This window comes from Podarcis bocagei (genome assembly GCF_964188305.1).
Source record: "Podarcis bocagei genome assembly, chromosome: 5".
Lineage (NCBI taxonomy): Eukaryota > Metazoa > Chordata > Lepidosauria > Squamata > Lacertidae > Podarcis > Podarcis bocagei.
The window spans coordinates 46,314,354-46,341,907 of record NC_138129.1 but is presented as its reverse complement, the minus strand read 5'-3'; the positions used below and the strand labels follow the sequence as shown (position 1 = coordinate 46,341,907).

At 43.7% G+C, this 27,554-nt stretch overlaps 1 long non-coding RNA gene across 4 annotated transcripts; it reads left to right on the top strand.

Moving 5' to 3' along the window:
- Positions 1-2,744: 2,744 nt before the first annotated feature.
- LOC308587562 lies at positions 2,745-26,257 on the top strand. Of its 4 annotated transcripts, none has more exons than XR_014008452.1 (4): positions 2,745-2,869; positions 3,646-3,875; positions 17,586-21,208; positions 22,597-26,257. It is a non-coding gene; the product is annotated as an uncharacterized lncRNA (long non-coding RNA). The 4 variants fall into 4 exon arrangements; XR_014008453.1 differs by lacking the exon at positions 2,745-2,869 and having other exon boundaries at positions 3,194-3,875; positions 17,586-17,722; positions 19,799-21,208; XR_014008454.1 differs by lacking the exon at positions 2,745-2,869 and having other exon boundaries at positions 3,194-3,875.
- The last annotated feature ends 1,297 nt before the right edge of the window (positions 26,258-27,554 follow it).

Sequence of the window (27,554 nt, the reverse complement as noted above, 5' to 3'; positions counted from 1 at the left end):
AGCTGCAAGTGCTCTCACTGATGCTGTGTTTACATATACAGGCATAAATTTGTTATGCTCTCACATGTGTGCGCATATGCGTGCATTCACACACACACACACACACACACACACACACACACACACTTAGAAATTCCATTCGCACACCCCTGCAGAATATACACCTTGGCGCAACCACATATGCACACAGGCACAGACCGTTAAAATCAGCAATCATTGCGATTTAACCACAAAATACCTTTACAACAGGACCTGTGTATTATATACATGCATGCAAGAGTTCCAGTGCAATTCATGTACCCACCTGCCTAGCATTTACAACTGGCTAACATTTTTAGAATGAAAATATTAATTTACAGCAAATTGATAAGCCTTACATTTTTTTAAATGACAAAATATCCAGTTCCAATAGTTCGCTAGTAGGTCTTTTTTAAAAAACAACAACAACATATTTTTATTAAAGATTTCTTAGTTTACAAAAGTATGTGCAATGTCTCTTTTTTTCAAGATACATTTTCTACAGATCAGTTTCATTTGTTGAGACATTAGTGTTACATTAGGAAGAAAAGGGGGAAGGAGGTAGGGGGGTATCAGGAGTACGTGCAGGAGCCAGGCCCTGTGACCAATAGGACTTTGCAGGACTGGGGCCTTCCTAAGTTTGTTCTGAAGAGGCAAGGCACAGGTGAGGCTGATTGGTAACTCACAGCACCTGGTGGCAAGAGTTCTGAAGGGATATAAGGTCAGCATTTCCCTTTGGCTCTTTGCCACAGCAACATGTTCCCTACCTTGCTGCGTTTGGCTCCTTGCTTCTTGATCCTTGGACCCTTGACTTTGTGACTCCTTGCTTCCTGACCCTCGGACCCTTAGTTTCTTGACTCCTGGCTCTCTTGACCCTCGGACTCTTGGCTTCCTGACTCCTGGACTCCTGTTGCTGCTCCCACCCCACCATCTTGCCCCCGGTCCCAACATCCCCAGCTGGGACTTCGATAGCCTTTGAACCGGACCATGACAGTGAGTGGGGTCGGGGTCGGGTGGCAATGCTTCTGTTCTGCTTAATGTATGTGTGGGGTTTTGTGTCTGTGTCATCTGTGCAGGGTCTCTTTACTATTTGCTTGTGTTCCTTTGGTGGTGAGAGAGGTTGGGGTTGGCCTAGGGTGTGGCTGTTTGTTTGTGATTGGCTGTGGTGAACTTTGTTTTCATGTGTGAGTGGGGTGGGTGGGTGTATTTCTATCAGGTTAGCCATATCGATTTGTATGCTGTTGGCAGATTCTTGTCGTTGTTGTGTTGGGCTGTGTATGTGATATAGGGCAGCCATACCGGGTGAAGGCATCTTCTATTTGTTCCCATGTCAGTTTCAGTTTATTGGTTAGTTTTTCTAATATGGCTGTTTCCCATACTGTTTGATACCATTGGTCCATGCTGACACCTGACAGGTCTCTCCAGTGTCTGGCTATGATGCTTCTGGCTGCTGAGAGTAGGTGGGTTGTGAGCTCTTTATGATGTGAGTGGGCATTATTATCTTGGAAGATGTTTAGTAGGGGCTAGTAGATCTTAAAGACTAGGGGAACTTGCATAGGAGAAGACTTTCTCTGAGATACTCAGGAGAGTTCAGACCATAGAGTGTTTCAAAGGTCACAACTAGCATATTTAAATTAAGGCTGGACTCTTTAAACTTAAGCTAGTACAGTATAGGCAAAATACACACATTTAAAACACATCACCCAAAAAGGAATCTTGGGAATGGTAGTTTACTCCTCATGGAGCTACAATCCCCAGCATCATAGCCAATGGGATTAATCCGGGGTGTGATTATTGCTAATTGAAAGTGGTTCTCAGGATTCTTTGGGGAGGGAGATGCATTCTTAAGTGTCTGGCGTATAACCCTAGTAACAAATGCAGATGTTTTAGAATGCGTGTGATGTGCTCACCAAGAGATAACATCACTGTGCACCAGCCACGCTTTCCTAGTCATTTTAAAGTGCAGCCCCACACAGACTGCATTACAGTAGACTTTAAGGCACAAATGATGGTAGCTGTGTAACTTTCAGCAGTGGGCATAGTTGGTGAGATTGGTCAAAGGCTTTCCTGACCACAGTCAAAACCGAAGATTACAGGGACAATGCTGAGTCCAGGTGAGTTGCAATGCTAGGGTTATGAACCTGCTCCCTTAACTAGAGCCTAAAGGGAGCCCTGTTTTTGACAGGCATTCCCCTAGCATTCTGGTCCTCTACCATCATCCCCAGCTATTACTGACAGATGGGCTGATGTGCAGATTATACTAGTTATTTGTGCAGCTAGATAGAAATCATGTGAAACAACTGGTGTAGATATATCCAGAGTATATGCCTTTTATAAGCAATATGGGGTGGGGGAAGCCACCACTGAATCGCTTGAACTTTGTCCTGCACATCGCTCTATAAAACCCCATGAAACATTAGGATCAAAATGTGATTTTCCTGGAAAGAGACCCATCTCTTACTAAATCAACCAGACTGTTCTCTGAGGCAATGGAGTCAGCGCTGACTCACAAGGGAAAGTATCTTGCACAATCATGACAATACTTCCCTTAGTAGCAAGAACTTGCATTTGACTTCAAACAGCTTTCACCTGGAAGAGCCAAAAACAAACAATTGAGATTTACTGGGTGGAGGCCACCAGAACATTCTCCACCCTGTCTGATGCTCTAAGAAAAAAATCTCCCCTCAAAGAGCTCAGAAGAGCCAGATGTAAACAGCAGCTTCCAATAACTAGGGAGCGTAGAGTGCCAGTCCAGAAGAAGCTGTTCAGGACTTTATTTGACAGCTCCCCAAGACCAAAAAAAGAAGAAAACAGACTAGAAGATGGCGCCACCTGATGACTTCTACTTTCAGTAGGGATGAAAGGATTTGTCATTTTCAATTCTCTTGGTTCCTCATTTTTAAAATCAGTCCTCCACATTTCTACAGCAATTTCTCTCTCTCTCTCTCTCTCTCTCTCTCTCTCTCTCTCTCTCTCTCTCTCTCACACACACACACACACACACACACACACACACACTCATGAAAATTATTCAGCATTTTAGTGCAAATTTCTCCTAATACACATTTTTTGCGCAGTTTTGACTAATGCATTCATTTTGCAAGCAATGTCTCTTAATATGATGTTATTTTTACTAATATATATACCGGTATATTTCCCCCTAAGATACGCATTTTTGAAAATATTTGTTGAATTGCCTTGCAAATTTCAGATATGTGCAATTTTTGATGGGTGGCTGTATCGGTTCTTGCATTGCTTTAGAAAGTGCCAATTTGATATATTCGGCTTTAAATGTGAACCGGCTAAAATCTGCCACCCCTAATCTTCAGTCCCAGTTTTTGTGTACATGTCACAGCTGTGATATTCATGAAACACAGGCAACTCCCATTTTAGGCGCGACCAATATGTGCGCAATCGCACGCCGAACCTGGAAGTGACCTGGAAATGTCATAAACAGGGGCATGCCCATATTAACAAAATGACATTCATCAACTACCAGACATTACACACAGTGAACTCAACTGAACCGAGCATGGCATTTTGGACAGATTTAGGGGCCAACTCTGTGGCTATGTGTGCTTTTTGTGTTGACTTTTCTCTTTTTCTGTTGCTGCCTTCAAATGCTAGGCTTGGCCATTTACCTGAAACATTCACCCAGCTGGGTCTTCTTCTGCCCCTGTAACAACCATACAACATGAACAAAGGGTGATTGTAGGACTTGGGAACCAATATGACACCCAGCTAATGGCACCCAGTGAGCCAGCTGTTACACACAAAGAAGCAGTGGGAGCCAGTAAAAGTTGGCAACCCCATTGCCAATGCAGAAGCCTTGGAAGGAACCTCGGCACAGGAGCCTGGTAAGGGAAAAAAGATTGGCAACCCTTATTTCTGACCTTGTTTCAGCCACAAAAGGCATTCTACGTTGTATGTTAATTCATGCTCTTCTAGGGTATGTGATTTCTTATTAAGGAGGATGTCCCTTTCTTTTCCCATTGAGTTTTTCATTATCTGTTCCAAATTTACCTTTTGAGACAGTTCTAGGCATAGCCTTCTCAAAATGTAATCAAATTAAATTAACCCCCAAAAAGGCTAACATATTGCTTTATGGGTTGTCCATTTTCATCAAGCTCCAAATACCCTTAATAGACATATTATTTAGGCAATATTGATATGGTATGGTACCCAACCCTATCCTTTGTTAGTTCCAGCATCACCTCTACCTTGGGGTTGGGTGCCTTTCAGTAGCCAAATGGTGGACATAGGTCCCAGTTTTTTCTCTTCACTAGAATAAGCATATAGAGTCTATGCGACTGAAGCTACCATGCCATGTTACAAGTTCACAGCTGGCAATAAATACCAATGACCCTGACTGACAGGGTTGGAAGAGATCTTGAAGGACAGCTAGTCCCCTGTTCAGTGCAGGACAGCCACAGGTGAAGCACTCCTCAGTACACCCCTGTACATCTCCGCCCACAGGGTTTTGGTTTGTAAATATGAACCAAACATCCCGTATGGTAAGTTAATATTTCCTCACAGTGTAGAATCAGCGAAAGAGCTGAGAAAGAGCGGGAAAGATTCCTCAACTTTTAAACACTTTTTGGAATTTATGGCACAGGAAGGTTTCAAGCTCTGGACTGCATAAGCAATTGAATTGTGTAGTAACTATATGCAAACTTAGTCAAATGTAAGCCATATGTAAGGACTTGGGTTAGGGCAGAGAGTAGTTCTCTGCTAAATTCCAATGTTAGCTGCAAAACCATTTTACTCACCAGTTGCCATTTCAGCACTGCAAGTAAATAATTATTATTCCGTTTAAAGCCACATTGTGACTCAGTTGCATTCCCTGATTCCCCCAAGTAACTGTGTACTGTTTCGGAATGAAGGAGAAATGAGATTCAGTTTGCATTTAAATAAGAACTTCAAAATCCGCCCCTCACCAAATTTTGTAGTTCAGTTCTCCAGCCAAGTAATCTGCACAGAAATGCGTATGTTGGTGTAAAGCAAAGGTAGCTTTATCTACACCAGTTGTTTCACAAATAACTAGTATAATCTGCACACCAGCCCATCTGTGAGTAATAGCTGGGAATGATGGCAGAGGACCAGACTGCTAGGGGAATGCCTGTCAAAAACAGGGCTCCCACTGTAAAGCATGCATATAATTGCATATATCGGCAAAAATAACATACAAAAATGCATTATAATAGGAAAAATTGCTTGCAAAAAATGGTAGGTTAGGCAAAAGCACATATAAATATCTGTGTATTAGGAGAAATTGGTGCTAAGGTACTGATTAATTTTTATGAGGACTTAAAAATAATAATCACAAACTGATGTGGAAATGTTGTGAACCAAATTCAAGATTGGGAAAATGAGGAATGAAAATTGACATATTTGCCCATCTCTAGTACTGATACAGTGAAACAACCTCTGTGACATGCAGCAAATTCTGGTTCAAAGATCCTGAATATCACATCTCTGCAGTTATATGGGTAGGTTTATACACGTTAGTGCAACTTGTGAATTGAGACACGTGTAGGCTTGGCCGCAGGCTCCCGTAGGCTTAAGCCAGACTCTGCACTTCAAGAAAGGAGGGAAACAACTTTGATACATGCAACTGAAGTAAGCAAAATTCTATCCAGGTGTTAAAAATTTCTTAAATAGGGAAGGAATGTTATTTCCCTTGGGTCCCGGAGCAACAATAGTGCTTTTATTTTAACTGCTTTCTGTACCAAGCGGCTGGATTTTTTCTTTTTTTTAAAAAAAAAGAAAAGCGATTATTATTATGGAGACTTTTAACAATCCATTTGAAGTCAGAGGTGGTCACTTTACAAAGTGTCTGTAGAGAGCAACATCTGGGGCGAATGCCTGGTGTGTGATTAACCCATGATTTGCCACAGGGCAAGACTGTACAGAACTGGGTTGCTTAAATGCTGAGTCCAGCAAAGTAGATAAGAGGAGCAGAGAAATGAGAACATTCTAATTCAAGGATCACCAGGCAAAAAGTGGCATTTCTTCTGAAGGCAACCAGATTCATGGCTCCAAGGTGTCCTGAACTTGCCCAGAGGTACTTATCTCAAGGGGTGAGAGTTTTTAGAGACCAGTTCCTGGAGGTCAGAGGACCTGGGAACAGATGTACATATGTGACGTGAAGTTCCTCAGGGTGGGGGGAAATGGGATAAAATATAAGAATGAAATATATTATATATAAATATGTATTTGCACACTGGAAAATGTTGGGTCACATAGCACCATAATCAATGCCTGCGATTCCCTGCTTGATTTGCCTGTCTCCCATTATGAGAGTTATTCCTAACCATAAAGTTGGCCAGACCTGTTGTCAGCAGACCTCCCCAAGTGACCTCTAAAAAGCAAGCGTGGAATGCGGTCTCCATCGCCCATTGAAAAGATTTCTTTTTCTTTTAAGGGGGAAAGGAAGGCTGAGTGGGGCTGAGGGTTGGTGGTATTTTTCCTGGTGTGGTCCTTGAGGGAAAGGAGTGAGGTCACCAGACTGCTTTCTTGGCTCTTGCACCACGCCCACAGCCATGGGAGCTCCTCTTGGCGCAAGGAGCTGGGATTAAGACACTCTTGTACCCAGCACCACGCCTCTAGGCAAGCTGGCTCTGCTGAGTTTATGGTTCTTTACCTCCAGAATGGCCTTCCAGGAAACCTGCTTTCCAGATTCGGTATTTCTGGGAACGCAGTCACATGATAACAGACAGTGGAGACTTGTTAATAGGTCCTTGCTCCAATTTGCTAACCTGTTCGCTGCCAAAGCTGTTTGACTCCTGTAGAAGGTGAGCTATGAATATGCAGCTCAGTAGCCTGTAGAGAGGGGAGGGTGCCGTTTCCCTGAGACGGTGGGGGAAAGGGACCAAACTGGCAGAGTGCGCAGAAAGCCACGTCTGAGGTTTTTCTCTGTATGGGTTACGCTGCGAGCCAAGGGAGCTGTGTTCTAAGGTCAACAAAAGCTGCACCTGCCCACAGGCTCCTGTGTGCAGCAGCACAATCAATGGCTTGTTCCTTTCATAAGTGCCGTTGGAGCGCGATGCCCAGGCCCTGAGCCAACCTGCTGATCACATAAAATATTATTTGTGTTAAAAAAATTCCAGTAATTGACTATGCACCGTTTTTTCCCCGAGCCCTCTGCCAACAGCAGTAAAATCAAAATCCGTCCCAGGTTATTTTCATCATGCAAATTCCCATTTCTGTAAACAGGGCTAATAAGTGGCCAAGCCTGCTGCTCCCAGCAGCTGGGAGGCTCTCTGCCAGGCTAGCGACCAGCACATGGCAGAAAACTCATTGAATCACACACGAGAGTGGCATGAATGGAGCCGGCAGAGAGGAGATGGGATGTAGAGGAAGAGGAGGAGGAGGAGCCAGGATCTGTCCCCCAAAGCATCGCACTGCTGTGTTTTACAAGCTACATAGGTTCTGTTAGGGCTGCATAGAGAACGCAATACATACAGCAAGGATTCTAGACCTCATGACTGAAAAGAAAAGACTGAATATAGACGAGCTTAGTTCAAATGAAAATGTGCTGCTGAGAGATCCATGTTCAATCTTGCAATATGCATTTGTGTGAAATGCCAAGTCAGGGTTGCAAATGCTATTGGCTTAGTGGCACTGGCTTATGGGGTTTCTGACTATGTGGGCTGGAGTCCTGCTGTGGGGCTGTGATACCACAGGGTCTGTTGTTTGCTGATCATGTTATGCTACTTTTTTTTGTTTTAAGTACATTTCATATGTGGAACTCATTGCACCCATATCCCTAAATTTAAGAGAAAATATTAGTCGGACTGAAGAAAGATTTAAACAGTTCATAATGGACAATTATGTTTCATCACTTGGGATATATACGAGCAAGACATTATTTGAGCCCACTCATGGTATTCTGTTCAAACTGTTCATTTTATCCCCTCCAGGGCTGAACTTGGGAAAAACCAGTTATGAGACTTTGCACCAAAAGCCGACAAGGCACAGCCCTGGTTGGCTTGCACCTGTGATGTCACTAACACACCTCCCCGCTGCATCTCAGCTAAATTTTACAACTCTTTAAAATCTGATAGTCTTCCTCCCCCATTCCCCTCTAAAAAGTACGTAAGATTTTAAAAATTAACATTTAAATTAATAAACACATATTGTTTGTGTGGGTTTTTTTGTTTTTTTTGTTTTAAAAAGTCAGAGCCTGCCTGAAGCATAGTGGGAGAGATAAAACTGATAAATGATCCAGCGTTTGATTTGCTGGTATGTACATCTGTCATTTACATTATGAAAGCTGTAGGAAACTGGCCTGACCCCAGGGTAGAAAAATCCGCCATGACTTCTGTTTTAATGTTAACATCTGTATGCACCCTCAGGTTCAAAAGATATTAAGGAATAGCAGTATAGAGTTTGTATCACCACAGTGGTATTAAGATTAAGGCAGCCAGACACATTTTAAAAAAAATAAAATTATTACAGTAGTATTCCAAACTTCTCCCAACATGCTCAGGGTGATGTTCATGGTTCTTCTTGACACCTATTTTATTATCACAACAGCCATGTGAGGTAGGTTAGGCAGAAATATAGTGAATGGCCCATGGTTTTGAAGGAGGGAAAGCCGGAGAGTAAAGAGGACATAGAAGAAAGGTTTATAAAATTATGCAAGGTGTGGAGAAAGTGGATAAGAGGCTTTTCTTGCTCTCTCGTAACACTGGAACCCAGGACCATTCAGTGGAGCTAAATTATAGGAGATTCAAGGCAAACAAGAGGATGTACTTTTTCATATGCAGATACATAGACGATGCAATTCATTAACCATGAGGTGTAGGGTTGGTCACCAACTTAGACAGCTTTAAAAGAGGTTTAGACAAACGTGTGGAAACAATGAGTTTCCACCGAGCTTCAAAACAAAATACTTTAGCTCAGGATTGAGTTTCCTGCCTGTGGTCTCCCATGCAAGTACTCTGAAATGGATCGCTCCAAAAACATTTTCAGTATAAATTAATCTTGTTATGTTAGCAAGCAACACTAACAATAGTAGCTTCACTATGTTCCTTCATTGCTCCTTCATGTGTAGGAATAAAGCAGGTGAAATGTAGATGAACAATTATCTCCAGTATCAACGGAAAAAAACACTGAGCTAAGAGGCAACAACTAGCTGAAGCAGAAACAACCAACTGAATTTACAAAGTTCATTTTTAACTCAATGAAATGAGGCATTAAACACTAGAGTAGAGACTTTTGGAATCAAGATCTGTTTTCTTCCAATATCTATGACACCCTTCTGAAGCGGCTACGTGATCTAATTTACAGAGGATAGTCTTTGAAGAGCTGTCACAGTGCAGTCCTATATTTGAAGGCTTTTGTTTCAGCGTTGGGGAATCTCTGATGCAGTGCTACTCCAAAGCATCATAGGCAATCAAAATGGCGGCTCTTAGACTCATACACCTTTTCAAAGCGGGGCAAAGGGCAAGTTGCCCAAGGATGCCATGTGTGAATGCTGACTTGCTTGAGATCACTATGCAGCCTCCAAAGATAGCTTATATTATTGGTCATTTGCTTGGCAAGCCAAGGGTGGCAGGGCTCTTGGTGGTATCTACGGCTGGCTGCTACTGATATGGCAATTCCTATGTGGCTTTTAGTTTTACGCACATTAGCAGACATGTTATTTTATCCCCTTAATCTGAGGAAAGGAGCAGGGGGTCTTACTCAGAAGTCACGTCTGTATCAGAAACAAGTCAAGAGAAAGCTGCACATATGGCAAAATAATATGGTTTTGATTGTGACATATTGTATAAAATGTTCGGCGCACACGTATTTTAAATATATTAGACCGTATGATCATAGCTTGCGTTCAGGCTCCCTTTCATCTCTATGTGATTTACAAGCTTCACATATGTGCACAGATCTCTTTGCTTACCACGAAACAGCAGCTACTTCTGGGTTGGTGCTCGCCCACTTTTAGCATTGCCCCGCAACACTGCAAAGTGCCGTATCTGGAAAACTGGAAACTTTGCCCGTATGGGAGATGGATCTCTGCCAGCACCTGAAGCCTGGCAGATCAATCAAGATATGGAATGACTTAACACAAAGAAAGGGGCGGCGGGAGATGAATTTGAAGTGAAGCCCAAGTAGTAGCAAAATAACTCAGTGCTTATTCTTTCGAGTTGTATTGTTTTTAGTTCTTTTATACTTCCCTTGTCAATTTTGGTTTTTAGTTTTGTAAACCACTGTGTGTATTGGATTGTGGAAAGGTGTAAGTTTTAGAAATAAAACAAATGCATAAATTGTCATTTAAGCAGGCAAAAAAAGCCTTGGGGAACCTTAGGTTGCATTCATCTTAGTTGTACTAAAGGATGAGGAAAATACTGTCCTAGCCGACACAGTATATTTTCAATAATGTTTTTGACAAGGACTATTACTAAAGGGTCATAAGGAACATAGCGATAAAAGCTGAATACCTTTCCATGGAGTCACCTTGCAACAGGTTCAACATGTAGAAGACCAAGGTGTGGCTCAAAGTGTCAGTAGTCATGATGGAAAGAGATAAACAACAGGATACCCAGGGATCTGTGCAAGGGCTTGTGGTTAGCATATTAATTACCTGTGGAAGGTTATTGAGCATTGATGTGGCAACATTTTCAGATGATAACACAATTATTCAAGATAGTTAAATCTAATACAGATGTGAAGGGTTAAAAGAAAGACCTCCCAATTGTGGAGAGATTTGGAAGTGAAACGGGGGTTCAAAATCAGGGTTGAAAAGTGAGGCACAATAGAAAATAATAGCCACTCAAGAAAGATCTCTTGGTGTCAGTGTAGTTTGCTCCCTGAAAATGTCAGTTCAGTGTTCTGTTGTCATCTAAAGGCAAATCTATTTATAACTCTGAACTTGGAAGCCCTGGGTGGGTGCTAGATCAAGGTGCTGAGAGTGTCTTTCGCTGGCAGATCAAAAGAAAATATGCTCCACGTAGTTGTGCCAAATTTGTAGGAAGCATATTTCAAACAATTAACATTAAATAATTCTTTAATCAGCCAACCTGAGTTAGCCAAGAATGATTAGAGAAAGATTGAGGGGAGAGTGTACATGGGGAGGTGGATGCATTGGGTCAGTTGAGTGAGGTGGAAGAGTAAAGTGTCTAAAGGGGAAAATGGTAACAGAGAAGAGGGTGAGATACAACATCAGAGCAGCCGATGCCATGAAAGATCCCTAGGAATGGGCAAATCTGCCAATTTTTCTCATTTTTGCAGTCCTAGGTTCAGTTCTCAGCATTTCCACAGCAGTCTGCCAAAAAGAGGGGGGATTCTCATGACAATTCATCAGCAACTTTGTGCGACTTTCTTTTAAAATACACATATTATTTTCACGGATATCTGCATTCATGTGTACCCTATACACTAGTGTGTACATTTTATGCACAGTACCTGGCTGAAGAACTGCACTGCAAAATTCAAAGAAGTGTGAATTTAGAAGCATGGCTGTGTCCAGTTCAGGTTTCAGAATTAAATAAGTGGATACTGCCCACAGAATTTTAAAGAAAAATTTGTGCATTTTTGCTGGTTTTTGTAACGAAAGCAGGCAGGGCCGTCTTTACCCAGGGGTGCAAGGGGTGCGGATCACCTGGGTGCCGAATTCTGGAGGGGGCTCAATGTATACCTACTGTATACTGGTCCCTCTAGATCGGTGGCAGTGAAAAGTAATGGAGCAAAAGTCCCCGCCCCCTCCTCCGTTGCTCTGTTACTCTGTAGCATCAAATATTCCTGACAAGTCAGGGAACAAAAGCAGTTTATTCTGCTGCATCATTGTTACAGGTGAGCGATTCCCCGCCCCCAAAAGCTCAACAACATTGAGTTTGCCCCCCCCCGAAAAAGGTCAACAACTTTGGCTTCCTCCCTCAAAAAGCTCTAGAAAAGTTAATTTGGGGATGGTTAATCTAAATTTGGGGGCGCTGGGTGGATCTTTGCACCCTGGTGGTGCATATGCTAAAGACAGCCCTAGAGAAGTCCGAGGAGGAGGAGGAGGAGGAGGAGGAGGAGGAGGAGGAGGAGGAGGAGAAGGAGAAGGGGAGTTTGGATTTGATATCCCGCTTTATCACTATCCGAAGGAGTCTCAAAGCGGCTAACATTCTCCTTTCCCTTCCTCCCCCACAACAAACACTCTGTGAGGTGAGTGGGGCTGAGAGACTTCAAAGAAGTGTGACTGGCCCAAGGTCACCCAGCAGCTGCATGTGAAGGACCGGAGACGCGAACCCGGTTCTCCAGATTACGAGTCTACTGCTCTTAACCACTACACCACACTGGTTCTCCAGGAGAGAAGCATTAAACTGAAATCAAGGGCAGCAGTGTGTTGTTATAGTAGGAGTTACACAGTTTTTACTAAAGTCCCACACATCAGTCCCCTGTGACATCATTAAGAGTATACAAAACTGCAAGAAGTGAATTTACAGGAGACCAGGCAGAGGGGCTTCTTGGTAGTCGTGCCCGCCCTATGGAATGCCCTGTCATCAGATGTCAAACCGATAAACAACTATATGGCTTTTAGAAGACATCTGAAGGCAGAGGTTTTTAATGTTTGAGGTTTTATTGTTTTTAATATTTTGTGAGTGGCTGGGGCAACCCAGTCAGATGGGTGGCATATAAATAATAAAGTTGTTGTTTCATTATTTATAGAAATAAATTCATTTCAAGCCTTACATTTTCATAATTTGCATCCCAGTAATTAGCAAAGCAGGTCCACCTCTCTGCAAACTTAACAATTTGCAAACTTGTTTCTTCTGTAAACCACATCTGTCAATTTGTCTGTTTCTGCTAACTCCATCCCCATATAGATGAAATCTGTGAATTTTTCTACCTGAACACACATGCAAATTTTTGCCGCTGTTAACAAAACCAGTATTAAGGATTTCACATTTTTCGGGATATCCTCCCCGAGCAGCTTAAATAAAATCAACATGCAGTAAGACACAATACATACCCTATATTAATCCTTTGTGACAGAGGGAGCCTGACAGATAAAAATACAAACTCTCTTCCAGTTTACAGGGTTTTTTTTCTTCTTGTCTGGCCACTTAGAGATTATTCTTATAAGGTGCAGGTGATTAGGCTAGTATCTCTTTGCAAGCTGATTGTGTCAAGTTCCATCCATTTCCCATTAGCAAGGAATGGATGGGTTTGATACTTTATAAATATGTCATTGGCATATACTTTTAATTTAAAACTGGAGATCAGGAAATACAGATCTGCAACTTGGCTGTGGCGCGAGGAAGCAACTTGTGTTTGTGTGCACTCTCAGCAAGTGTGAGGGAGAGCTGAGCTTTCACAATGAATTATTAAAGTGCTGCTCACATACTGTCAAAGGGAACTGTGCTAATCTAATCATAATCCATCTAGTAGTGCCACATCTGTCCGACACCTCCACCTCTTCATTTACAATCAGCCTTAAATAGTACGTAATTATTAATGTCTACCAGCCTGTCAGATGGAGCAGCAGATTCAGTTATCTTTCCATATCAAAGAAATTGTGTTCTGGATTCCACTGATGTTGTCGGAATCAGACTTTGGTAACTGCAATGTGATGTAAGTTGGCAGTGCAAGCTTGTCACCGCAGTCAGTCAGTAGTGACTGAGGATAGATGGGTACAGTCAGATCGATGGTGCTTTGATAACTGGAAGCAGGCATGGAAACACGTGCATAGAGAACAGGAGTCAAGCTTGCAAGTTGGCATCAGTTGTAAGCCAAGTCTCTATGGAGGCTTGGGAAGCTTACAGAGCCAATTTGCTGTCCTGCCACTGATCTCCTCTTTGACCCTAAGAAAGCAGCTTTTGCTTAGGTTAGAAGAGATGCAGTGTAGCTAAGTGACAGCAGTACGCCTGAGGACTACCAGACAGCCAGCAGTAGTGTTTAAAGTGGTCTCCACATTTACTATGCAAGCTGCTCCCCACCATACAGAGAACATCTGCTTTGCCTGCAGAAGGTCCCATGCTCAATCCATGGTAGCTCCAAGCAGGGCTGGGAAGGACCCATCTGAAACCCTGGAGAGCTGCTATAAAGCAGTATAAAGCAGCTTCCTATGTTCTCAAGGCTCCTTGGCACACATATTTTTGTTTTTTCAATAGTGTGGCATAGGAACGTGGGAATGTAGTTAGGGCTCATCCATAATGTCAGAAGCCGGAGTCGGGCAGGTGTCATTGAAGTTAACTTTATTCAAAGAAATCAAAACAGGTCTAGTGATCACAGCAACACTTCCCAGCTGATCTTGCCCTAACAAGACATTTGCGAGGATTGAAGGTCCCCACCTTCCCACCATTCCTTAAGTCTCCTCCTCTCGCAGTTTCTTCCCAAGCAATCTGAGGCTCTTTCATCTAACCCGCCTTTGCTCTGCCCTCTTCATACCTCTGCATGTTCTGGGAGACCAAGGGAGAGCTGGTCACAGCAGGAGAGGGAGACTCCCTGGCTTCTTCAGCAGCCTGCCTCCACTCTGCCTCTTGAATCCTTCTCTGCTTCTGCCTCTGATTCTGGACTGCTGCCTGCCACAGCCTCTTCCTGCTCACTAAAACCTGTTACTTCATCAGCTTCCAACACCACCTCCTTCCAGTCTGTTCCCTCTTTGCCCTCTGACCACCACCAATCCCCTGGCTCTGAGCCTTCTTCCCCTGGGGGTCCCTTGGGGGGCTTTCCACCTCTCCTATGCATCTAGCCAGTCCATGACACATACCTACCTTTTGCCCCACTCTTTCCAGGCAAAGGTCTGCACTTTAAAGCTCCATGTTTTTGCTCCAGAGCTTTCCCCATGAAAAACATGCTCTTTAAAGGTGAAGCACAACGATAGTGAATTCAGGTGTTTTGCGGGTTGTTGTTTGCTCCGATTCAGCTTTGGAGAACAGGTTGTCATGGATCTAAAGCTCCGGAACAAGAAAAAGAAGGTTGCTTGGACACAGCTTTAAAGGGCAAACTGTGCCTTAAAAGCATGGAGGGGAGGGGAGTGTGAATAACCTTAGACTGAGACAGACCACGTAGCTCGGCACTCCAGGATTTCAGACAGGGGTATCTCCCAGCCCTACCTGGGGAACTGGACAAGGAACCTTCTGCATGCCAAGCAGATGTTCTATGTAGGGCAGGGAGCAGCTTGCACAGAGGATATGAGGGCCAGTTTAACATTACTGCTGGCCTTGGGAATATCTGTCCAAACAGAAGTTCAAAAGTAGCCACTAGAACAAAACCTCCAATGTGGCTCACAGAATGAAAACAAAACATTGGAACCTTTTGAACCAAACCTTGAATAATGCCTCCGTCCTCGCCAGCCCCCACAGCCACCCAAACTAAGCCTCTGAATTCTTGACCCATCTGAACCCTTCAGCTCAAGTGTGTCTGGCACAGGGAAGAAAGTGCTAATGGGTCTCAATGGTAAGAAGGAGACTCTAAAAAAGAAATGGAGCACTGATCAGACAGGAAATGCCTCATGAAAGTTGAGTGGATTGCCTCTGGATGTTTACAGAATCAGCTACCAAATAACTGGTGCCTTGGGGATATTTTGTGAGCTCTTGAAACAAATGTTCACTTTTTTTATTATTATCCTTGCTATCAATCCTTTGCGGGTGACCAGTGCTTAGATGGATTTGGGACTGAAAGATGGTCTGTTGCATTTCACAGTTTGTTCACAGACAAATCCTGCTGTTTTGGTTTCTCTGGCAGCCTTTCTTCTTTTAGAAATATGCTCAGCACGCCCAGGTAAGGGAGGTTCGCACCATCTTGGGCATTTAAAACAGGTAAAACTGAAAGAGAGTGTGATGGAAGGGAACATCAGGCAAAAAGATCTGCTCCTTTCCATTTTTCTTCTCCGACTCCTCACTTGTGTCAGAAGACCCAAGTGCCAGAGACAAATGTCAGTTTTAGCAGCTGACAGGAATGTCTGGTCCCATTGCACACACTGCAGATACTGTGGCCCCAATTTAAATAACCATTCTGGAAACAGTAGTTTGTTAAGGGGGCTGAGAATTGTTAGGAGAGCTGTATTCCCCTCACTTAGCTACAGTTCTGAGAGTGGTTTAACAGTCAGTCTCTCTTCCTAGTGAACACTGGGAATTGTAGCTCTATGAAGGGAATAGGGATCTCCTAACAACTTTGTGCACCCTTAACAAGCTACAGTTCCAGGATTCTTTGGGGAAATAGTAACTATTTAAAGAAGTACTGTATTTTTTGCTCTATAGGGCGCACCAGACCATAGGGTGCACCTAGTTTTTTGGGGGGGAAATAAAGGGGGGGGGATCCATCCCGCTGGCTGTCTTGGCAGTGGCGTAGCGTGGGTTGTCAGCACCCGGGGCAAGGCAAGTAATTTGTGCCCCCTAACCCGTGGATTTGCGCCCCCTAACCCTAACCCCCAGATGTTGCGCCCGGTGCGGCCGGCCCCCCCTGCACCCCCCACGCTACGCCACTGTGTCTTGGCTTCCTCTTTAGCCACGCACAACCTCTCCAGCTGGGAGAGGCTGCACGTGGCTTTGGCAGAAGCCAAGACAGCTAGCGGGATGGATCCCGCTCACTGTCTTGGTTCCTTTTTAACAGCAGGGCTGGGGTGGGGGAAGCCCGAGCTTCCCCTGACTCTAGCCCCGAGAACGGCTCCGGGAGCGAAGGCGAGGTTGCGCGCACCGACCCCTCTCGCTCTCCAGCCTTCAGAGAAAGCCTGCATTCGCTCCATAGGACGCACACACATTTCCCCTTCATTTTTGGAGGGGAAAAAGTGCGTCCTATAGAGCGAAAAATATGGTACATACCTTCCAATATGAAGTGGTCGAAAACTGGGACACCATCTTCCAGGGCCTTGCTCCTGATCTAGGTGAGATTGTGCCCCCCAATGCTTTTTTCAGGCACAGCACCCCGAAACAAACGCTTTGAGGCACCGTGCAAGATCGCAAAAGTGCTGTATCGGGGCAGCAATCTTACACGGCACCCCAAAATGCACATTTTGGGGCACTGTGCCCAAAGAAAGTGCAGCCTGAAATTGCACAAGATTACAGCAGCCATTTTGTCCACTTTCCCCACGTGAGAAAAGATGTCCCATTTTTTTCCAGGGTGGTTGACGGGTATAGTAGTATGATACTGCCTTAGATGAATAGTGCAAATGAGGCCTGGGTCTACTGCGGCTCTAGCCCAAAGATGATAGGGGAACAAAATTAATTTATATAAGACTATTTGTATAAATGGTCTAGAAAGGTTAATTTTTTCATAATAGTATTATCAGGGCATTAATCTAAGAATGCTATAGCCATAGGCCCGTGTGTGTGTGTGTGTGTGTGTGTGTGTCCTTCTGTATGTGCCTTGAATTTCCCAGATCAGTAGTAGTAGTAGTAGTAATAATAATAATAATAATAATAATTAATTTATTTATACCCCACCCATCTGGCTAGGTTTCCCCAGCCACTCTGGGCGGCTTTCAACCAATAAAAAACACATAGCAATGCTCACATAAACAAGCCACTCTCTCTTAGTCTAATCTTCCTTACAGGGTTGGTATTGTAAGGATAGAGTAGATGGAACCTCAATGTCTGCAGGCCATCTTGACCCTGTTTAAGAAATTTGTTACTTTACCACAGCCAAATCCAATTTCTTCCCCCCATTTCAATTTCCAATGGAAATACCAACAGAATTGTCCGGCATCCCTGCAAATGGCAATCAATAATTGTGGATCAAGGGTGAAGAAATATACAGTGTAATGACCTCAGGACCTGAGGTAGGTTAAGAGTTTGGGAGAGGAAGTGGGTATGGTTCTAGCATTTTTGATACGGTGTTGCTTTATGTCTACTACATAATCTCATGTGGTTTGATACTTGGGGTGGGGCATGGAATCCCTCTGCTCCTCTCAGAGGCACCCCTGGGTTGCCAATATTTTCCGGCCCCGGGCTGCATCATTTAATAAGGCCTAAAGCAGGGTTTTCTTCCTCCTTTCCCCTCACAATTTATTTCTGGCCCTTTTTCAGCAAGAAATCAAGATGCATGACAAAGCCTAGTCAACAACCCTGACATCCTTGTGAATTTTCTCTTGACACCAAGAGGCTTTCTATGTTTCCTTCCACTTTCTATGTGATTTACTTTCATGAGAAATGAATCAGTGGCATACTGACGAGCTGATGTTCACATAAAAATCAGACAGAATTAATTACTTTTAGCCACTCTTCCTCCAGGCTTCTGGTGACAGGCAATGGTACTGTGAACCCCATTGATACTCACCCTCTTCCCCTCCAATGACTGTCGCCACCACTTTGGTGCAAATCCATCTCCCATTTACCTCGGTTCCTTTGTAAGCCAAGAAACTCTGTTCTTGGTGCCAGTTTTCTCTTCTGCACTGGCACAACCAGGGCTGGCCCTACCGTTGGGCAAAGTAAGGCATCTGCCTCAAGCAGCAGGCACTGTAGATAGCAGCAGTGACAGGACCTATCCTGTCTGTTCCCCCTGAACCATCCCAACTTGGGGGAGGATCAAGCTGCACATGCAATTCCTCACTGGTAAACGCAGCAGCAACAATGAAAGGAAGAGCTATTAGGCTATTCTATACTGTGCCTTATAGCATATATTTATCTCAAGCTCACCACCACCATACATTTGCTGTATAAGGACAATGGGAGGAATTCAGTGTCACACTATTATGATCACTATTGTGGGTGCAAGCATTTCTGCTTTCCAGACACAATGATCTCCCCTTTCTTCCCCCATATGCTATTCTGGAGATTCTCCAGACCACCAATTTCCTCCCCACAATATGTTGGAATGCTGCTAAGTCCAGAGCATTGTGGAAGACACAAAATGGTGGCCAGACTGCCAGCACAGTTGCTGTTGTCACTTGCAGCAGCAGCAGCGGCAAGAAAACCACACAAAACCAAAAGAAAAGAGCTATTGCCACTGTTAATGGTGAACCCTAAATCCAAGAAACTGTTGAAGGTTTATTCCCTACTCACAGGGTAGGAAATTGTCCCCAGTTTCTCGTCCCACAAATAGGTGGAGAATTTTGAGGTGTGAATTTTGCATAGTTCTATGCTGCTTGGGCAGGCTATGTTGGAAAATGTTCTGTTCTGTCCAGCTTGGCTCACTCTATTGCCATTGTTCTCATTTGGTAAAATCCACTGGCAAATACATGAGCCTCTTCTCTAATTGGTTACCATAATGCAGTGGCAGCCAAGTAGCACTCTGAGCCAGTCTCACACTCTGAGATTAGTGGGGGGTAAGGGCTGCTTTTCAACACGGGTGGTGGTGGTTTTGCCAAATGTAAGCTACTGAGCATGCTCAGTCCACACTGTGCTGTTTTGGGAAGATTCCCCTCCCCTTAGCAATTGTGAAAGAGATTTATATACATCTGCAAACCTTGTGGTTTTCTCCAAGCCTGCTGACACATCCTTCTTGTGCATGGATGGTGCTGTTATTGGCACTCATGCCACAGCGCAGAAAATAGAAGGAAGGATATATTTCCCATAAAATGCACATTTGACAAACTCCAGTAGCCAAGCTGAGAATGTAAGTCACATCTTCTCCACGTTACATTTGCAGGCTCCCTGAATCCCAAATCTACTCACTCGTATCTTCAAAAAAACCAATGCTTTCAACTTTTATCTCTCTCGTCTCTCCTTAAAATAGCTAGCCAGATGGGTTATCACTATTGCCACTAGGGGGCATATTACAGCTTGCATAGCATATGACAGCCTAGCCGTAAGTTAACAAGCCTAACGCAATCTTTCAATTTTTGTTATTTTTCTTCTTCCTTTTTTATTGTATGGGATCATCTCTGGACACTGTTTGTACTTTGATCTCTCCAAAGTTTGGCATCCCTCCTACAAAAAAAAATGAAAGTGTGCAAGAGAGAAAAGAGCCCTTTGTTCTCCACAGCTGTCGTCATTCTGTAGAAAAATCTCAGCACAGGTATTAAACACTCGTTATTGATCGGTCAGCCGGTGGTCCAGTTTTATCTTCTCATACCTGTCGGAGTGAGGTTATTTGCACTACAAATAATTTGGTTCCTGAGGTCTCACTGAAGTTAAAAGCGCAGGGTAGGCTGGAACACTGATGAAAACATGTCGAGGGAACTGCAACAGGAGGCTCCCATCCAATAAAGCATCACCACACTCCCAGTGACAGACTCTTAATGCAATACCACAGGCTGCATCCATAGCACCATGCTCCTGAATAGTCATATTCTAATGTAAAGCAAAGCCTGAACGAGATTACCAACCTCCTAGGGCAAGTGTCTTAAAAAAAAAGGGAAAAAGTTCCTGCCCACTTAATCTCTGTGCCTTTTTAATAAAAATGCTACAATTCTTCATGTGTGCATCAACAGACACATATTTTTTTATGGTGCCAATTTAGTTATAATCTTGTGCTACAATACCCTAACTGACCTACACAAATGCTCATCTGACAAGTTGCTGATACTGTGTGGCCCCCAATTTACTTACACTGTTGAGTAACAGTCTTGTGCTTTGTTCTTTACAATATTTCTTTCTATGCCATGCCAATGCTATATCTCACTGACAAGCAGCTATTATTATATCCCTCACCTTTCTGGCTTAGCCTCTACATTCACTAGTGACAGGCATTTATGACAATGCTGAAATTCACCATGGTATCCCTCCATACTCAAAACACACCAGCCAAGCTATTTACACTACTATGAAGACCTCTCCATCACCCTCCCATCCCCAGCTGAACAAACTGCACTAGACTTCAAAGGTTCTAACAGGTAGAACATTTGTTCATGACAGCTAGGGCTGCCATATGCCCGGATTTTCCTGGACATTACTGGGATTTCATAGGCGGAATTGACATCTGGGGGGAATTTCTGAAAGGCAGTGCTTTGTCCTAGACCTAGATCTTGGGCAAGTCAATTGAAAAAAAACAGTGTTTGGTGTTTTCGTAACCAACAATTTTTTGGTCTTCGTAAAAAAATTACTGTTGGGGTATCCTGGTTTTTACTTTTTGAAATATGGCAACGCTACCACAGCAGCACTCAAACTGAGAGTGCACTAGTCACCTAAAATGCAGCTCCTTCAGTGAAGGAGGAAGTCCACATATTGCAAGACTGCTTGATAACCTTAAAGTGTTTCCTATCAACATTATTACCTTTGCTCTACAGATCCTCTTCTATGACCCTCTTGTGGTTTCTTACAGCATCTTGGAGTAACTTCACATGTTCCTTTTTCTGACAAAAAGCTGAATCATCTAGTTGGGAAATGTGAGTCAAAACGTATTGTGAGAATGGCTGCCCAAATTCCTCTTTTATGTGGGATTTTAACGGATTCCCATGTGCATCTAACAGAAGGAATAGTGCCCGTGTTTTTAAAAAGTATATAAAATACATTATACAAATGACTGAATGTCCATCTATCTTTTTAGCTTACTTGTGTTTCCTATACTTTTTGAATCGTGTAGTAATCCTTATGTTAGAAACAGTAAACCTACAATGTCTCTTAGTATCATACAGAAACCACCGAACATGTGGGCATGCAACCCTGGTTGCATCTGTGAACAGTGGGGCTGAAAAACAAAAACAAAACTCAAGCTGGGCCATATATCCTCAACAGCAATAGGGTACTCAATGATATGCATAGTGACAAACTATGAGGCAATTTCCCTTCCTTGGGCAGGAAGCAAATTAGATAAAGATAAAGTAGCTTGCTTGGAATGAGATCTCTCTGAGCTTGCACCTTTGGAGAGGTTTAACCCTGCAAGATAGGTCAGCATGAATCTCCCCATATTGCACTTGGGGGACTGAGAGATAACAGCTTGCCTTAGGCCACCTGGTGAGATCATGGCTGAGGAGAGGGATGAAGTTCACCAAGCAGAAACCAGAGGCTTCAGAAGAACTGAGCGTGCCTCCTGCCGCAAGGTGTGCACACCGAACCCCACACCATTCGGGACATTCTCCATCGCCAGAGCAGAGCAACATCCTCCCAAGGGAAGGCAAAGAGGTGTCACTTTTTTGGGGGGTGGGGGAAATGTGTGCCTCATTATCAGATAGCTGAACATGAAGTCCCTAGTTACAGCAAGTAAATAAAGCGTGGAGGATACAGAAGCAGCAGCAGTGGAGGAGGTTTTCGCATGGTCTGGCTCCCACATGTGCCGAGATCGTTAGAATGATTTATAGGGAAGAATGCTAGTCTTTTTTTCTTTTTTGCTTTATAATAATACATTAGGCTTTTAACCTCTGACCAAAAGAGGTGGAAGGGAGGATTCAGAAAACACCATGTTGCTTGCAGCCCGGCCTGACCTGGGGGAACTACCTCTCTTTGCCCCCCCACCCCCTGCCTTCCTGGGTTCTTTCAAACCACAAAGCTCAGGGTGCTTCCGCAGCGCATGAGGGGTTAAGCCAGGCTGTGGAATGCAAGAGTTTACAGAGAGGCGTCGGCTGCCTTGAGGTCACCTGTGAGGGATTAGCTGGGCCTTGCAGACAGTTGTTGTTTGAGGACTGTCTGAGGCCTCAGAAAGGGGGTAGTGGGGGTGGTGGAAAGGGGGGGTGAAGAATGGCCCGGCGGGTGGGATCTTCCTGTCCTGCTGGGATTATACAACTATCAGATGCATTTGTGAAAGCCGAACTGTAAACTCTCTGTCTTTTTTGTTAAGGAAATAAATCCATCACCGGCTTCAGGGGGAAAGAAGGGGAAAAAATGAACCTCTCCTCTCAGTATGTTTCAAGGCAAAGGTGGAAGCGACCCGGCAGGGATGGCGCGGTGCACATGCCGGCCAGCTCTTTAGACACTGAGGAAGCCTTTGTGGCTATAGGCAGTGGGGATCCCTTGTCTTCTCCGGTTGGAACTGGCCAAGCGGGATTGCCAGCCCCCCCCCCTCCTCCGGATAAGCTTTCTGTGCGAGAGAGACAAGAATTACCAAAAAGTTCCGAGGAAGAGGGAGACCAGAGGGCCAACTTCTCAAGCGAAGGGGGAAACACGGTTTGCCCGCACTTCTGACCAACTCAGATGTTGGTTGGGGGTTTCCAAAATGGCCCCGAAGGAGCTGGCATTCCTGTTCTGAAACATGAACAGCCAGATGCTGGGTTTGCACGCTGAGAAGGAAGCCCCGTTGAGTTCAGTGTGGCTTGTTCCTAAGTAAGCGCACCTAAAACATTTATTTGTGAAAATGCTTTGGTTTGTGAAGAAGAAAACCACGGCATGTTGGGTGACGATATGTGAAAGAAGAGATTGTGCCATTCGTTTGTTTATTTTTGCCTTTGGTAGAACAAAACAAAAGCCTAAGAAAGCCGTAAAAAGGGATTCAATTATATCAATGAAATATTAACAAAAACGGTGCAAATACCATAATATGAGGAAGTTGAGATCATGAAACAAGAAGTGCCTCTCTGAACATTTTTCTTTCTTGCCTTCTGAGTGACGGCAAGCCTGCCACAGAAAAGGCCCTGTTTTTTGCCCTCACAGATCTACCTTGCCGGGGGGGGGGGCAGAGCACATGCTGCCCTGATCATTTTAAAAGGGGGTGTATGTTTGTGTATGTGTGTATCTCTCTTCTGTCTTTGGATGTGAAACTTGAAATTGCTGTCTGTACCACAGATCTTTAAAAATTACACTCTCTCATAGCCTCCTCCCTGGTGTGCTTAGTGCAGTTCTCTAAGCAATTGTGTCAGAGAAGTCCTGTTGGCTTTATTGTGACTACACTGGCATTAGTAGTTTTCCAGGGAGCAACTGTAAGGCATTTTAGACCTCAAAGGGCCATTAACTTTCACTGGTATTTAAGCACTTTTTAATCAGCGGTCGTAGCAGTTTATCTGAATCTGTTCACAATCATTTAGCTGCATTTTCTGGATATGCAGCAGACATAAGAGGCAATGAAAGTTAATGGTATTTACTTGACTAAGGGTGAGTTCATGCATGTTCGTTATTTACTGAGCTTTTCCTGCAGTGTTTAAAAAAATATTAACAGAACCTGCAGAATGCCTCGATTTGGATCAAGACCATAGCATTGGAGGAACAAATCCCCCCCCCCTGTTTCTTGGTCCAAATTGCCCTCCAGGAGCTGCTATTTGCTCTATTGAAGAAAATGTATACATACCAGAAAGATATCAGTGGGTTGCCCATTCCTGCTCTACCAGCATGAGGTAAATACCAACTTTAGGGTGGGGAAAGCATGGAACAGGAAAATAATATGGGGAGAAAGCATTGATCTCCTTCCACCAGTGCCTTATTCCTGATCCAAATTATCTTGGATGTCCCAGGTCATAATATTTTGCATGTGTGTAACAGCTGTCATAGGTGAAACAGACAGAGCTTTTGTATATTGCATGGTTAATCTTATAGCATCATTTCCCCGGAGACCTCCGACATGTACATATGTGTGTGAATCAGCAGCATTGTGTACTGGTGGGAGGGGGCAGAACAACAGTGGTACTGATCACACTGGGATGGGAATGGGGCAAGGTCAGGGAAGCCCCACAGGGGTGTGTGGACCTTTCGCGGCTGCTGCCAACACCAACCCAGAGTTCCCTTGACCTCACAGCTGCCTTGCCCTGGTTGCCCCAAGAATGCTGCCCCCCATGCTGTGCTGGTGATGGTGTGAATAATTACTACAGAATCTAACCCTTCCTCTGTGTGTGTGGTTACTGGCCATGACCTGTTCCTGTATGAAGGTTTGGTGTGCAGAAATCAGCAAGCAGAGTTTTTTAATGACATGGAGCTAAACATTATCAACTACAAACCGGACTCATTCAAAAGGTGAAATTCCGCCTTCTGACTTGAAATATTTTATGGCTCTCTTTAGGACCATAAAGCATCTTATTGTCTACCCCCTGCAATACTTAAGCATTTGCTGTGTTAAAAACTAAAGTTAAATCTTAACCAGTTGAGCCAGATGTTTCTCTGATGTCATCTTAAGAGTTTTCAAGGCCATTGTTTGATTGCTTAATTTTTCATACAAAACTGGATAAACTTGTCTCTATTCTTTAGCAACTGGTTTTTCTGCTAATGATTGCTTCCAATGAAGCAATAGTTTACTGACAAATATTTGTTTAAGCATAGTCCCCACAAGGAACTGGAACCATGTGACAAGTTGTTCTGAGACTTCCACAGTCAGAGGCAGTGTAGCTGTGATTATTAGGTTCTGAGGACAAACAACAGGTGGGGACTTATTTCCATTGTGTCTTGCTGGTGAATTTCCAGGACATCCAGCTCACCACTCTTGAGGTCTATGGTCTTTATTAGATTAACTTCTGGCTTGATCCACCGAGTCGCATCTTGCACACTTAAAAAAGGCAAGCAGATACATCGGTACTTTGCTTCACGGGCACCATCAATCAGTACAGGCACCAGAGGTGCACTGCCTGTTGCTTGTGTTTCATTGACTGGGAAATTGTGAAAAACGGGTGTTCTTAGTAGTACCTCAAAGCAGTTTCACCAGGGCAGAACAGTAAATAATGACCTAATGCTCACTTGTCCCTCTCTTATTTCATGCAGCAGGTCCTTACAACATGGTTATGATATGAAGATAATTTCTCATGGATAAATTTCTTAGTGATTCCAAGCAAAATCAAAAAGCCAAAACAAAATGATTTTGTTTAGGAAGAAAAGCACAACACCATGACATGTCAAATATATGGGATATTCAGCCTCATATAACCAACATGCTTAACTAATTAATGCATGAAGGGGCTAAGACCATAGAGTAAGTTGCTCTGCTAGGTCACTCCCCCTCACCTTGGGAGGAAGGGCTACCAAACTATTGGTTCTCCTATTCCACTATGTGGAGCCTACCAGTAAGCAGGTCTAAGCTGGGTGCTCCACGCTTAGACCACATGGCTTACACAAGCCATATTTGTGTTTCGACACAAATAATTTAGAAACATTTACCACTTTGTAATCTAAGTTATACTGCCTGTCTTTTCTTGCTGCTGTATGGAAAAGCACATGAACCTGGCCTTTGAAGGGGATTTGCAAGTAAACCATTTTTATGTGTGATCTTTCTCTATGCTAAGGTGAACTTTGGAAATAACTTAGAAGCGCTGCATGTTTTGCTATTTTAAATCTCTGCTGGGGTTCTATCACCAAAGAGACCTTGCCCCAAACCTGGATCTATGTATCCAGGGAATTGTACAAGAGTTGGAACAGGGGCTCAGTGCTTAGGAGTAATCCCACTATGATTGAGCCCAACATTTTACATGAATGGTTAAACTTGTTTGGAAAAACACACACCCGGTTTAAGGAAGAGTTCTGTGTAACAAAAGCTTTCACACTGTTTTGTGAATTTTCATCCTATAAAAATGTTATTTATGGTTCCAGTATTTTTCTTTTTGTTTAAGCAGTTTAGCAATATGGCTGTAGTACTTGGGTGTCTCAATCAAATAAGACGCAGTATTGGGTGGGGAATTGAAGCAACGCTTGTTCAATTTCAACAGGTCTGCTCAATGGTTAGGCACCAGGCTGCCAACACAGACTTGAAAGGAGAACTAGTCTAATGGCATCAGAATTTAGCCCAGAATTTCTATGCTCAGAATCTCTTCTCTTATAGCTACAGAAGAAAGGATGGTATTGTGATTACTGTTCCACCATTGTAGCTATTGGATAGCTCTAATGGCATGCTCATGTCTCAGTGCTGGGTACTTTTCAAGAGATGGGTGGCAAATAGCAGTTCAGTTCTTAATAAAAATGATGTCATCCAATGGTGGCAATGCCATTTCTTTATGGCTGTACTAAAGAAGTACAGCCAACTCTTCCCACATTCGGTCCTCCTGACTATTTGTTGTCTTTAACCAAAGGTTCCCTTGAAGGAGGAGGACAACTCATCCTCCATTTTAAAGGTGGACAGCTTGTTCAGTCCTTGAGAGCACCATCCTAAATGTGTCATGCTTCATTGCTTCCTGGCTAATTGACATCTTTTTTTATTTACACATAATTAATATAATTTGCAAAAGGAAGTGCATGAACATGGCGAATGCCAAGCAACAACAGCTGGTGGACAACGTTGCACTTCTTGGGTGATGGGTGATGCTATGATTTATGCAGTTTCTGATGTGAGACTCGAAGTGGCAGTTCTCAGCTGAGAGCTTAATTTACACTTATTAAAATTTAACGACAAAAACATTCACTCACAAATGCAAAGGACTGCCAGGGGAAGAGCTGGGATACATGCATGTTCTACTAAGTGTGCATATCTCATGCTCAGTCCTAATGCCTGTTGCCTGAACACAGTGGTTCTTAGGACAGGCCACTAAGGCCACATAGCTCATTGAGGACATGACACTGGGACAGTTTAAGCCAGGAACTGTTCCCTACCCTTGCTTTTTCCACATCTGAGTGGACTTACACCACTCCAGCAAGCGCTGGGCCCTCTCTGCCTCTTTTTTACAACACCCATCAGACTTTGCCACACAGCTAATGAAAGCTCACCTTGTGAAAATGAAATAATGCATATTTGTCCCATTTATCCGTGGCTAAAAGCGGGTGGCGCTGTGGGTTAAACCACTGTGTTGCTTGGGCTTGCCGATCAAAAGGTGGCGGTTCGAATCCCCGTGACAGGATGAGCTCCTGTTGTTCGGTCCCAGCTCCTGCCAACCTAGCAGTTCGAAAGCACGCAGTGCA